We start from the raw sequence: 12914 nt of genomic DNA, 5'->3' as shown, positions 1-12914 counted from the left end.
GCCTAATGCAGCAGGTTTGAAGTGGGGCTCAGAGATGGATAATTTCATCAAACTTCCTAATTTTTTCAGATTCTTTTAAATTTATTTGATAGAGAGAGCAGCAGCAGGCAGAGGGGCAGAGGGAGAGGAAGAGGCAGAATCCCCACGAGCAGAAAGCCCAACCTGGGGCTAGATCCCAGGACCCTGAGATCATGACCTCATGATCATGATCAATGATCAATGATCAAAGGCAGAAGCTTAACCCATTGAGCCACCAAGCTGCCCCAACAAGCTTCTTAAATTATTGTAAATGCCAAACCAGGGTCTAGCACTTGGTAAATACTGAACGAAATCAAAATACAGAGCTGTTATAAAGAAGTTAGGGACAGTGTAGGAGAGCAAAGAGCACTCCTTCTCCCTATCTGAATCTGTTTTGCCATCTGTAAAATGGAGACACCATTGTCTACCTTGAAGTGTTGTTCAGATAAAATATACAGCTGTCTCTGGCACAAAGCAGATATCCAACAAATAGGAGCGCCACTTTCCCTCCATTCTAGTCAAGTACACTTAACAATGTCCGCATGAGGCTCAGATCTCTGTTTTGTGAGAGAGGCAAGGACATGAAAGGCATCGAGGATAGAAGAACGTGGTTGTCCTAGTTCAATGTTTTCAAGGTTAAAAACATACTTACTTCCCATCGTCCTGCAGTAAGGGTTTCTCAGTCAAAGATTTTCTAACACTCTTTTGACACTCTAAAGTTTTAGTCTATGCCACCTTGTGGGTTAACCTCTGTAAGTTTTCAAGGTGAGTCTATCTATCAATAGTTTTTGAGAGTTTTGAGTGTTTGGATAGAGTAGTTGAAACTCTTTCTGTGGTAAATTTTTCTCCCTATCACTGACAGGGTTTTACCTTTCTTTTTTTTTTTTAAATGGATAAAGTACTTAACTTTCTTTCTGAGCCTCAGTTTGTTCTGTTTTTTTTTTTTTTTTTATTTTGTCTTTTTTTCTGTTGTTGTTGTTATTGTTGTTTTTCTACCTGTAAAATGGGGAAAACAGCAAGGAACTAGAAACTAGTTTTGCATCCTCTCAAGTCCCCTTGGCCTCACCTGTCTTAGATCACTCATATCCAAGATCAGGCCAACTTCATATGGACAAGGAAGATAGGAACTCCGCCCCCACCTCCCCTCTTCCATCCCGAGGCCTCCTACTCACTGCCATGGCTCCCATGCATGGGCACCTGCAATGATCATTGGGGGATGACATTACAGCACTGAAAATAATTTCTGGCCAAGGGAGGATACAAGCCATGGATGATTCACCTCCTTTGTGCCTCCTTGGAGAGAGCTCTGAGACACAAGTTAGCTTCTCAGGGAGACTGTACTGTTGATCAAGCAATCTGTAACATTTGGTCACGGCCACCTTGGTAAAGCATGCTCATCTTGGCTCTTCCTCCTTCTCTGCTTCATTTTCATGTACCCTCACTCGTGTCCCTGGAGTTGTATTCTCAATTAAAGTAATGATCCATAAAACCTCCCAAACTCTCCACTTTGGATAACCTAACGCTATCACACATATTTATATTTTAGAGTTAATGTGGAGATAAAATGGATAGTTCATAGAAATGTGTTATATGTGGAATTCAATAAATGTTAAATTGTCATCATCATATGTCCTAATTTGTATTTCTCAAGCTGCAAGTTACTCGCTAGCCCCACTGCCTCCTCTAACCTCTGTCAGACACCATCTTTTCAGGCCTCTCCTACCATGATTTATGGTAGTCATTGTTGTTTGTTGTTGGTTTTTTTTCTGAATTTGGAGAACAAATCTATGTTCAGTATGTTAGCGATGAGCACGAATGCTTTGAGCAAGGGTTTAAATGTCATTAGTCATCTAAACTACCTGGTTATCCTCTATTAGTCTCTTTTGTTCTTGTGTGTTGTCTCAAAAGACTGTTACTCATTACAGATAAGGGTTATCATTCACTTAGATCCCACAAAAGCCAATTAATTTAGTCAGAGCCAGTAAATACCTATATTTGGAGAGTTCCAGAGTAATAGCCAAGTTTTTAGGGGAGATGGAGCTATTTGCATAGAGGCTAAGAGGCTTCAAGAGAGGGATGGCTGGGGTTTATGACCAGCCCATAAGCTTAGGGCCCATAAACTATCACAGAATAAGGTCCTTTCTTAATCACCCAATCAATGCACAGGCAGACAGAATTCTTCCCTTGGTAAAAGACCATGACAGGTCCAGGAAATATAGTTTGGGGGTTTAGTTGGCACTCAGATTGACATTGTGTTCAAATCACCTAGGAGGAAACTTATTGCTCTATAAAGCAATAAAACCAAACAAAAACATATTATAGCACATTCTCCGTAAGAAGATGAAAAAACAAAGCAAAGAAGGGTAAACATTTCCCACTCAAGGTTGGTTCTGTCTTGCTTAATTGAGAGTGCCTTATTCACTGCATACACCCAGTGTCTGGCAGAGTTTTTGGCTTATGAAGTGTTCTGTAGGAATTTCCTGACCACTAGGATGAGATAATGAAGCAAGAGGTTCAGATAGCCAGTAAACTCTGCATGACAATGGATGATGAGGATGTTACTAAGAAATATATAAGGAAGACTTCTGCCTGAATAAGCTAGCATTCTTTATCATCAAGTGCAAGATTTAAGGCTCATGGATGGACAGTTTCATAAAGGCAGACATGATTCATACTTGTCCAGCCCCTTGCAACCCACGTCCCTCTTGGCACACAAGCGCATGCACGCGTGCACACACACACATACACACACACACAAAATGCATCTTCTCCTTCCCACTACAAATCGTTTCTTCCTTCAGCTTTATCCACCCATCAGAACAGGAAAAGCAGTTTATTCTTTGGGTCACACTTTGTCTTTCCTTCTTGCTATCTTCTTTCAGCATAGGTAACTAGATATTGCCTAGACCTCTCATTTCAAGGGATATATTTTTCTTTCCTATAAGAGCCAGAGAGAACTCTCTTCTTTATTTGACCCTTCTTAGAGGACTTGTATTTTGAAAGAAGAAGTTCATAAAAATTAGTATTCTAAGAAAGCTTCAAATTAAAAGACCACATGACCAAAACCACCCACCACAAGCTCCATCATTCTGATGTCTTCATGATCCTGTCAGTACTACTCCAGAGCTCTTCTGGTTCTTTACATCTAGGACCACTTTCTTGGATGTTCTGGACAGGAAACACAGAACTCATTAGCATTCTTAGGAGTTATAGACCATGGTCCCACCTTACCAAGAGATTACCTGACCTGGTTCCTGAGTCAGACTAAGTCTTCTTAGAATGACAACACTCTGTATCGTTTCCAGCCATGCTACTTAGATAAGAATCCAAGTTTACCTTTATTTTATTTTATTTTTTTAAGAGTCCAAGTTTAAACGAACACTGAAATCTCCCCTAAATGGGACAGAGTTATAAAGGGTGACATGGCTCCTGAAAGGTATGTGATATGGTAAATTATGTGGGAGAGGCTAGGTTTCCACTATGTTGATGATATGGGGGTTTGGGGTCTGATTATGTGACTGAAGTTTCTCTGGGAAGCTGCTAATTGTGCATCTGTGTTCTCTTCTAGACCACCACTCCCACTCATGATTCCCTAAATTGGTTGAAATACATGAGATGATGGATAAGATTTTTCTGTACAAGAAGTGAAAAATCAAGAACTTAACAAATGACTTCCAAAGTATTGTTAAAACTTGGTCTGGTGTATGGGGTAGCCCAAGGCCAGGAAAATCCTCTAAGAAAGAGGCAGAAACTAAAATCCTAGCAGCATGTAGCAAGGGTAGTGAAAAAGGGAACTCAGAAGAGAGCTAGAAAGACCTTTGCTACCTCCACAATGTTGCAAATGTCCAGTCTGGGTCTTAGTCATGAAACTTATAAAAGTACAGGCATAAAGCAGAACCAAAGACAGCTGGCCCTTCAAGTATATCCTGCTTCATTATTTAAAGGTTTATTAAGTGCATAGATCATGGAACCTGTGTCTCAGGTTTCCAATGAGACTGAATCAATATATTAAGACATAACATTAAGGTAAAGGACTGCAAGTTTTATTGAATACTAAATATCTTTTATAGTGGGATGTCTCTATAAAACTCACTTTCCTGCCCAAATGGTTATTTCAACATTTGTAAAAGAGTGAATGAAACTAAATTAGTTAAGCCTTATTCATGACAAATAGTGGCTTCAAAACAGAAAAGACACCCACTTACTAAGCAACTTATATCCAAAAATGAGGAAAATTTGCATTATAATAGGCTATACTTAAATATGAAGAATGGAGATTCAAGCCCAGTTCTTGGCAAAATAATTGGATTTCCTCATTGTGTTGGACTCTGTCCTTCATTTACTGTTTCATTGTCGAATACGTCCACCTCATGATACCTTGTATTCTTTTATATCTTTCCTTATTCATGAATTTTGATTTGATGAGTAGATATACTTTCTTGGGTCTTGATCATTTTACTGGTTTGTAATTATCATTAGAAGCTGTTAGTTTCCAGTCACCCTAGGGAAGCTGGCCATCCTGACTAATCTGGCTCAGGCCTCTGAAACCCTAATACAGCAATGACTCCATTGGTTATAACTCCCCTGGGCTTGCTTTTGCTGAAGTAGGCCATAAATGCAAGAACCGTCTGTAATTGGACTGAGACTGTCTAACTATTATGCCTCTTTCTATGAACTGACTTTTGTGACATTAAGTTGGTCCTACAGAAAGGATGCCCTTTCACAAAATAGAAAATCAGTGTTTGGGTCCAAGCCTTTCCAACATATTTCTGTAACATGGCTACTTAACCACACTGAGCTTCAACTACCTAGTCGCAGTCTTAATTACCTCATACAGCTGCTTACTGAAGAAAAACAAAACAAAGATTAGAAGAAAGAGACACAACACAAATGTAAATAATAGTCACTAAAAGGCTATGGAATTCCAAGTGTAAGATAAATTATGTATCTTACTTAAGTTTTCTAATCAGCACCAAATGGGCAGAAACTAATGCAGAAGCATCCAAAGCTTCTGTAAAACATTCATCAAACCTGCTATATGTGCAAAGAGCTAGTCCAAAGAAGGGAAATTCGGTTATAAGAAAAGCCAGATGCATCAATACTTAGGGGATTAGAGAGTGAAGAAGGAATTCGTGTCCATAGTAGCCCAAGCCACACAGTATGCTCTTCAATTTGAGACTCTTCTAGAAAGAAGGCAGCCATGTAAGCTTGAACAGGTTGTTCATTACTCAAAAGCACGTGGCCTGAGAGACAGGAAGGAACAAAAACCCATCCCTAGCTTGCTCTCCAATTCCTATTTCTTAGAATTGTTTCTTCCTCAAGAAAAGAGTGCTTTCTGATGCAGATAAGAATTATCATAGCCTGAAACTATGCTAGCAAGAGTTAATAAAACCTGAGCAGGCCTGAATCTGCTATCTATACAAATGCCTACTTGCAAATTGTCCTTGTCTGCAGTCCAGGAGCCTGGATGGCATGAGGGTTACCACCATTTCCAGGTAAGCATGTCTAACTGCACCTAGACTGTTGATGCAAATAACATGGCATGTGCTCAGCACCTGCTTTTCTTTGAAATATCTGCAGTTTTGATACATTCCAGGCAGAGGGTGCTTGTGTGAACAGCCCCTGAGAAATCCCCCATGCATTTAATCTCTAATGAGCCTTCCTGGAGGACATTTCTCACGTGGCATCACAACTTGCTGAGGTTAATTGAGCACATCCTGCCTGACTGTACTGAGGGAGAACTCTAGGAAGCTCACGCCTAATTTTCTCCAGACTTTGCTCCATGTGCCTTTCCCTTTGTTAACTGCTTTGTATCCTTCTTGTGAATCACTGAAACAGAGAGGCATCTTTAGGACCTCAAACACACTCTTCTCTTCACCTGAGGAGGCCATTTGCTCACCATCCTGTGTTGCACAGAGCTGTGTCTACCTGGAAGTGCTGCCTTCCCCACCCACATGAAGACATAAGAACAACTGAGCTTTTGCAGGGAGGAGAGAAGGATAAGGAAATGCATAGGCTCCTACCCCAACTATGTCCTTTAGCTACTATGGAAAATCATTGGCCCTGGGTCCCCTTTTTTCTCACTCAAGCCAGAGTGAATATCGCCTGGGTTAATAGTAATTGCATTTACAGAAATGGTTCCCAGGTATAGAGGAAGGAAGGGACTAATAGTTGCAAATGCTATTCTATGTCCTAGCTACTATGTTTGGGGTTTTACATACAGTTTCATAAATGATCATAACAGAGAACCATAGTAATCCTTCGGTATGCTTTATGGACCTGGGATGCCAAAAGGTTAAGTAATTTTCCCTAGACCACACAGTACGCGGTGAATCATGTCTCGAAACTTAGTGTATCTGATTCCAAATCACATGTTCTTTCCATTATATTAAATGACCCTCATTTTCAGGTCTTCATTCTCAAAGGTTTTTCATCTGAAATCACAGCTATCTCCCTGGGTTTTTATTAAAACAAAGCGAGATGTGTATGTTAAATATGTAGTAGAGGATCTAGTAGGCCATAACTTTACACACATGGGAATCATTTTTTATTATTACTAGGACTACAGTTATACTTATAGCAGAGATTTGTCTGGCTCAATGTTCCTGTGGCTTTTCTGAGGCTCCAAAAGCAGAGATAGCAAGACAGATAATGAGGATTATCTAGGACATACTATCCTGACACTTCTTTTTATATTTTTAATGAAACACACTAATAATTATGTATCTCATTAAATATGCATCAGATTAGTGTTGAAAGTTTTATTTGAATCAACTCCAAACTCATATGCATGCAAATCTCAATTCCTTCTATTATTCCTGAAGTACCTTACCAATCTGTCCTAAACTTACAAACAACAATAAAAACAATCAAAAACATTGTATGGGAGTGGCTAGGTTTGTGTTCCAGAGCAAATATGTATAAAATGACTTTGTATAAAATGTATGTATAAAATGACTTTAAAGATTTTATTTATTTATGTGTGAGAGAGAAAGCATGGGAGCAAAGGGGACAGCCAGAGGGAGAGGGAGAGAGAATCTCAAGTAGACTCCACACAGAGTGCAAAGCCCAGCTTGGGGCTCGATCTCACAACTTTGAGAGCATGACCTGAACCAAAACCAAGAGTCAGATGCTTAACCAACTGAGCTACCCAGGCACCCCATGAAACACCTTTACAAATTATTCTCCCATATACCACTTGACTTCCATGAAATTGAATAACAAACCTCCTCAAATGTTTACGAGAGTACACATTTGCCTTCTGTTATTAACAGTTCAAAATGCATCCCAAGTACTGATTTTGTTCAGATCACTATTGGATATACAATGGGGAATAACACAAAGCTTAATTTCCAAAAATTTGTTGAGAGCCTACATCATGCTAAATAGCACTTAGCACAGCATCTCTCCAGTACAGAATAAGAGTCAAATAATATGATCTGGGATAATAATAGTGGTGGTTGTGGAGGTGGTAAGTAGAGAGAGATAATATGTATTCGTCTGAACAGGAGCTTAGACAGTTTCTGACATCAATCCATTAACATTTTATAATTTAATAGTCCTTAAATACACACACATCACATTCATGAATAACCATAGCACATGCACACACACACAACACACACAACACATGCATATATACTCACATAGATACATACACAAACACACATGCTCTCTCGCTAAAACACACACCTCATACATATGTACATATCACACATACACATACTCATACACAGCCACACTACATACATACTCCACATAAACATACACATGCATATGTAAGTATTATATACAGACACGGGGCTGAGTGCTCTATACCTCAAGCTTCCTAGAAAAACCTTTAATTTCATGAATTTACATGAGGTGCACTAGGCCTGTATCATCTTTCTTTTCTTTCTTTCTTTCTTTTTTTTTTTGAAAATTCAACTTTTCAGGGCTGTACTTATATTAACTACCACCAAAAAATACAGTGTCTCTTCTCCTATTAAAATATGCTTGGCATTTTATATGATTACTTTAAGCCTCATATTAATAAACTGAGCTCAAACAACAGAAAAACATTCTTAAAAATAAATATAGCCCATACTATTTCCATAAGCATGTATTATTGCTATTGATTTTCTAGTCATCTACTTTAAAGCCAAGTTGAAAATGATTTTTAAGTGCTCAATCTCATTTATTAAAGCCTTGAAAGTTGATTGCCTTAATTTTCCCACAATCAACAAGATAACCCTTAATTTTAAGGTCTGGATTAGAGGCACTCCCAACTATGAAGTAATGATGCCATTTATTTACATTAGAATCAACATGAGCTCAGATCTTAATGCCCTCATCAATTTTCCAAATAAAACTGCAGCTGTAGTGTGGAACAGGTGAAATGAGGTCTGTATTTCTCAGATGTAACATAGCCAAGAGCTTAACCCAGGCTCCATGAAGTTTAAAAGCAATAAAGTCAAAGTTATTTCAGCCCTGCAGCATACTTATTTAAAGAGATGGATGTTTTTGGCTGTCTTTCAATATACTGCTTAAAGTATCATTAGAACTTGAAATGGAATCTATAGTATTATATGTATAGAATACCGTGCTCTGATAAGAACCACACTTCTCTCCAATCATTTTAAAACAGAAAGATAAAACAATTATAATGCTACATCCAGAGTACTATGATATTTACAGAATCCTATTTCCATCTTCATTCTTTACTGGAAGAACAAAAGAAAATGAAACTGTGGGATTGGAAGGTTATGGAATATCAAGAGTTAGATGCATCGGTCAGGACCTCTGGTGCAGGAATCAGGAACAAAACGAGGTTCATTAGAATACTTGGTGACAGCTACACAACTGGCAAATTAACAGCATGTAAGGATATACTAACTAATCTCTAAACTCCATGAGGGTAAGAGCCATGTCTGTTTCTACCTATTCCAATGGCTATTAGAATGACAAGCACATAACAGCTATCTAGAGAATACTGAATGAATTAAGAAGCACATGCTGTATAAAAACAGCTAGGTTCCTCCATGGTGAGTAATTGCTCTGAAAAATTTCCAACAGGATCTATAAAGAAAATCTGAGTTCTCCACTGCAACACCAAGTCTTTTAATGTAGAAAGGTAAGTTGGAAGACAAAGAGAACAGGGAAGAGCATTTCATCTTCTCTGCTTAGGTGTCTATCTTTGCATATACTCTTCTAAAACATCCTTGCTTCTTCCTCCATTATTCTACTTTTTAAAAAACTTTTAATCCTTATTTTTTAACATTTATTTATTTATGTAGTGAGAGTGAGAGTGCATGAGTGGGGAGGGGGGGGTGTAGATGGAGAGAAAGAAAATCTTAAGCAGGCTCCATGCCCAGCACAGAGCAGGATACAAGGCTTGATCTTACAACCTGAGATCACAACCAGAGTGGAAATCAAGAGTTGGATGATTAACTGACTGAACCACCCAGGTGCCCCTCCCTCCATTATTCTACTTTTAAACATATAAATTCAACAAATTCTGTCAAAGTAGCATTTATCCAATGTCACACTACTCTTCTAATTTTAGCACTGTCAGTTTAATAAAACAGAGTTCAAATCCAAATATGTGCTTTTTATTATCATGTGTAATCATATTTTTCCATTTCCCTGAATAATAGCTGAGGTTTCTATTCTACACCAATATAGGCTATAAATACTATCACTGTTATAGTAAACACTCAATTGGAATAAATTAATTCTGACATATCAAATTTACTTAGGATTACATCAAGTCAAATTAGGACAATATTTAAGTCATAATTCCCATGACAATGAAATCCTTTAGTTTCTTTCATAACCAAGAAAAAAATTACCCAATAGAAATAAGTCCAAAGAAGTCACACAGATTGAAATTAGTAGGGCTTTAAAATAGCTATTATGAATATGTTCAAGCATTTTGCAAAAGGTACATATAATAAATGAGTAGATAGGAGTTCTCAGAAAATTAATGGAATCTATATAAATGAATCTCATGGAAATCCTAGAAACAAAAATACAATATCTGAGATGTAAAAATATCTTATTGGCTTAACATGACTGGATACTAGAGAAGAAACTATATGTAAACTTCAAGAAAGAGAACTAAAAATTATAAATTGATACAAAGAAGGAAAATTTTTTTAAATGGATAGAACCTAAGTTCTAGGGACAACACTGCAGAATCTAATAAATGTGTAGTCTCTCAGAGGACAGAGAAAAAGATTGGAAGAGAAAGAAATATTTGAGGAAATAGAGGCTTAAGATTTTTCCAAAGTTTTCTTAAAATATTAATTAAAGGAAGCTCAATAAAACCTTAGCAGGATAAAGAAAACCATATCTAGATGCACTATACTCAAATTCCTTAAGAAAAACAGAGAGAGAGAATTCTTAGAACAATCCAACAGAGAAAGAATAGTCTTTCCAAATACTGCACTGAAGCACATTATATCCATATAGGAAAAAAAATGAACTTCTACACTCAACTGTAACTACACACAATAATTAAATCTATAATGAATTACAGACCTAAACACAAAAACTAAACTATAAACTTCGAGGGTGAGGAAAAGAATGGGAGTGCCCTGGGTGGCTCAGTGGGTTAAGTGTCTGCCCTTGGCTCAGGTCTTGATCCCAGGACTCTGGGATCAAGCCCTGCATCAGGCTCCCTGCTTGGTGGCAGGAAGCCTGCTTCTTCACCTCCCACTCCCCCTGCTTGTATTGCCTCTCTTGCTGTGTCTATCTCTGTCAAATAAATAAACAAAATATTTAAGGATTTTATTTATTTATTTGACAGAGATCACAAGTAGGCAGATTGGCAGGCAGAGAGAGAGGAAGGGAAGCAGGATCCCTGCTAAGCAGAGAGCCCAATGTGGGCTTGATCCCAGGATGCTGGGATCATAACCTGAGCCAAAGGCATAGGCTTTAACCCACTGAGCCACCCAGGCGCCCAATAAATAAAATCTTTAAAAAAGAAAAAAAAAAAAAAAAGCACAAGGAAGCTTCTACATGACCTGGGTATGTATCAATCTCTCCTCTCTGTCTCTATTCTTAAAGTAGAGTTTGATCTTTTTTTTACTTCTCCAACATCTTCACCTTCCCCCACTGCCATCCAAATGAAACTCAGACTTCTTTTCCTGATATTAAAACCAGATCCTCCACAATGTAGAAACATATTAACTTTCTTAGTCCAGTATCACACTGCTCTTTATTACATCATTTATGATCCAGTCACACAGGGTTCTGTGGGTCTCCGTCATTCATTTCACTTTGTGTTACTTCTTATGCTGATTCTTCGACCCAGAAAATCTCCACAGACCCCAGTGTTTGAGCATTAGACTTTCACTTACAAATGGAAGGGCAGAGTGACATGATATATCTTTTTTTTTTAAGGTTTTATTTATTTATTTGTCATAGAGAAAGAGAGTGCATGAGCACAGGCAGACAGAGTGCTAGGCAGAGGCAGATGGAGAAGCAGGCTCCCCGCTGAGCAAGGAGCCCCATGTGTGAATCTGTCCCAGGAAGCTGGGATCATGACCTGAGCCAAAGGCAGCCGCTTAACCAACTGAGCCCACCCAGGCGTCCTGACATGACATATCTTTACTGAAACGTCTCCCTTATTTCCAAAGTCAGAAGTATACTTTTTATTCTACAAACTCTCACAATATTATATCATATGTGTTGACCACAAAGATATTGAAGTGGTTGAAAATCATGGGGGGCACTCAGGTGAAAAGGAGGGTAATGGACCAACTTCCAAAGTCATCTTTAACTGTAGGGTAGTAACTGAGAAATAGATAGGTGACAGAGACACTGGGGAGAAAAGTGGATTAACCTGAGGGTCATGAACTTCAAGAGAAAATAAAATATATCGTTTCCTGGAAAATACCAATCTTTTCCGCTGGCTTAAAAATACTGTAGGGGCACCTGGGTGGCTCAGTGAGTTAAAGCCTCTGTCTTCAGCTCAGGTCATGATCCCAGAGTACTGGGATCAAACCCCGCATTGGGCTCTCTGCTCAGCTGGGGAGCCTGCTTCCCCCTCCCTCTCTGCCTGCCTCTCTGCCTACTTGTGGTCTCTGTCAAATTAATAGATTAAAATCTTTAAAAAAAATTTAAAACAAGAAAAAGAAAATACTGTAGTGCAGGAGGATGGAGACTTCAGTCAAGACGGTCTCAAAGGAAGTGGCATTCTTGGAAGAAGGGGGTAAATTTCTATCATTTATGTAATTAGAATGTTGAACAATTTTTTACTATTTGATAGGCAGAAGATCTTCACCATAATTTTTAAACCAGCCAAAACTTTTCATTCCTAACATCTGATGAGTCATCAACTGAGATAAAAGAAAACTCTACTGAATATGTTCTTACCAGGAAAACAAAACAAAAACTACTGAATTATTTTCGGGGGGGTGGAATGTAGCTGCCCTATAATTACTGTAAGTATGTCCTGTTCTAATAATTTCCCTGCTTAAAATTCCTCTTGGGGTCTTTATGACCTACAAGAACAAATACAAACTTGTAAGAGTGGATTATGACCTTCTTTCTTTTTTGTCACCCAATCACCTTCTAGCCTCATTCCCAACTACACAGTCAAGATGATCAAACACCATTATTCTTGGCTTTTGCTCTATGCTCTTTCACCACTAGATGCCACTGCACATGTTTCTCCCTCTTTCCAGAATGCCATTGACCTTACTCTTTTCTGCCAGGCCAGCCCATTGAACGTTCTGGGACACCATAATGTAGTTCATCTTTCCCTGATCTGAGCCTCTGGTTAACTAGTGGTCACTTGTGTTGTTACCTGTACTACTCGTTATTACATTCATTTGTTTGCTCTTCTGACCTGCCTCCTAGAATATGAGCTCCGTTTACTTAGGGTCTTAAGTAACCCCAAATGCAGACTC

This window comes from Mustela nigripes, chromosome 3, assembly GCF_022355385.1.
Source record: "Mustela nigripes isolate SB6536 chromosome 3, MUSNIG.SB6536, whole genome shotgun sequence".
Lineage (NCBI taxonomy): Eukaryota > Metazoa > Chordata > Mammalia > Carnivora > Mustelidae > Mustela > Mustela nigripes.
The sequence above is the reverse complement of the archived record's forward strand: the minus strand, read 5'-3'. Positions refer to the sequence as shown.